The sequence below is a fragment of the Pangasianodon hypophthalmus genome, chromosome 18 (genome assembly GCF_027358585.1).
Source record: "Pangasianodon hypophthalmus isolate fPanHyp1 chromosome 18, fPanHyp1.pri, whole genome shotgun sequence".
NCBI lineage: Eukaryota > Metazoa > Chordata > Actinopteri > Siluriformes > Pangasiidae > Pangasianodon > Pangasianodon hypophthalmus.
In genome coordinates this window covers 14,537,344-14,539,788 of record NC_069727.1, presented here as the reverse complement: position 1 = coordinate 14,539,788, position 2,445 = coordinate 14,537,344, and positions in this window count along the sequence as shown.

Genomic DNA, 2,445 nt, shown 5'->3' with positions numbered 1-2,445 from the left:
GCGGCTCCTGTGCTGCCAGGGAAGGAAATGTTTTATTGCAATTATGGGGGGGAAATAAATGCGTCAGTGTGTTTTGGAAAAAGCATCTAAAAACGACACGAATCCCAGAAGTGTTTGTGTGTTTGTCATGCTGGTTGGTGGTGATGGAGAAGAGCACCATGTGCTGGCTGAGGTAGTGCTTTGTGCTGTTGGTCGGGTCGCTCCTCTGCCCGCTGATGGAGATGACGGCGCAAAACACTGCCTTGCTAGAACTGGTGATGATCATCTACAAACCTCTTCCATATGGACCTACACATCAGTCATCTACCTCAAAATCAAACCTGGACTTTATTTCAAATAAATAAATGTGACCCTACATGTGTGTCCTGTGTGTTCTCTGTACTGAGGCCATTTCTTCTGTCCACTTATTTTTACCTGTTGTGTAGTTTTGTGTGCTTTTTTTTTTCTGACTTACTTTCTTAACCAGGAACATTTTTAGTAATCAGTTTTTCTTCCTTCATAGCCATTAACAGAATATCTGTTCTCAAAATACCTAAATAAATAAAAATAAAAGACAAGACAAGGCACTGTTTCAACCACAATTTGCTTGCTAGGTCTGTTGTTGTTAGCCATTTTACATGCAGTTAGCATGCCAGCTCGGTTGTACGAGTTGGAATAAAAGAGTTAAAATGGACTACAAAATAACGTAAAACTTTTTAAAAACTAGTCAAATATGTAGCCAAATAAAAAGGTTATTTGTTTTGTAGCTCAAAACCACAAGTAGAAACTCATTAGCAAACCCTGAGGTACATTTTTCCCTCTGAGGGTTTAAGCCAGTCATGGTGACTGGCTAACATTTACTATAAAGTTGTCACTACTTGTGATGCTTTTGCATATTTAAGTAGCTTAAAAATATCTAAAGTAACTCTAAGTAGGTCCAATGAATTGCCATGGTTAATCAATCTGATTTTATAGTGCATTTAACTAGAAACATTGTCAAAATCAGCTTTACAGCAGTCTGGATATAGATTCATGAACAATCCAGAGGCTACAGTAGCAATGAGGAAAAACTTCCTGAGATGATATAAGGAAGAAATCTTGAGGAAACAGATTCAAAAGGGAACCCAACCGGTTCTAGGTGACACTGATTATAAAGGATTATAAATCATTGCAGTATATAGGTGTAAAAAAAAAAAGTACAGACAAACAGCATTGTGTTAAACAGATGTTCAGTATGAGCATTTTGTGAAGAGAGCCTGGGATGAGCACAAGACCGTATTTATGATTATTATAAATCTACAATATCCAGCTTGGACTGTCCAATGAAGAAAGGGTGAGTCTTGGGCATAAACTGTTTTTGGGAAGTGCAGATCTTTAGGGTAATCCATGTGGGACCATCCACAACAAAGCAGAAAGCTCTAAGTATAAGCAGAGCATCAGGATGAATCAGGCAGATCCAGAGTGAGAGGAACCATTGCAGTATAAAAAGGTCCATTTTTGTGGAAAAATAAGACCTGACCTTTATATAGTCTACCTGATACAGAACCACACATGGGCTCCTCTGCTATATATGAGGTGCTATGACTAGTACCTCAAAATGTAGGAAAATGTGTCTATGTTAAAAGATACATGACCAAATGGACCTTATAACTTGATTTGCCCTGCTACATTGAGTGAAATCCAATTTTCCTGGTCAGGATGGACTAATCTGCAGTACATCCAGGATTTATTAACTGAAGTATTCTTCATTTAACGTCAAAAGAATGGTTTTGAGTAATCAGCATTTTAAGCAAACTGTAGCCGACATGTTTCAGAATTAATGTTTATCAGTGTAGGCAGCAGGGGTGAAGCTGGCAAGTGTCAAAAGCACCCCTGTGACAGCAAAGCTGATGAGACGAGAGCTTTAGAAATATCCAGACAGTGATGGTACAATGTCCTAAAACATGCTCTGCATGGCAAAATTGAAGGGACTTACTAAGTATGGCATTAGGGAGGATAAGGAGATTAGACTTGAATTCAAGGCGTTGGTGATGAAGTAAATAGTATATGTCCTGAGCAGATGGCTCACTGATCTCCGAATTCTGCGCCTCCGCAGCAACCCTCGGAAATCTCCCACCTCTCTGACGGCAGGCAGTGAATTTTCCACTAGCACACTCAAACTGTTCCCTCCATGGGCAGTGGGCAAGGTGTCAAGGAATCAACAGCACAGAATGTGATGAAGTGGGGAAGACTATGAAAAACAAATCAAGCACGACACCATGTTTCTCTGCTGTGTGGTGTTATTAAAAAAAAAAAAACAATACTACAGTCCAGAACAAGTACCTTCAGTCCAACCCATCACAAACATTCCTCAGGTTAATCTTCTCTTCTGAAATACTACAGAAGTAATGTCTAAAGATAAACATGGTTATAGAGTTCAGATATACAAAATGTTAGTGGTAGCTGAATGTAAACAGAGAAGCCATG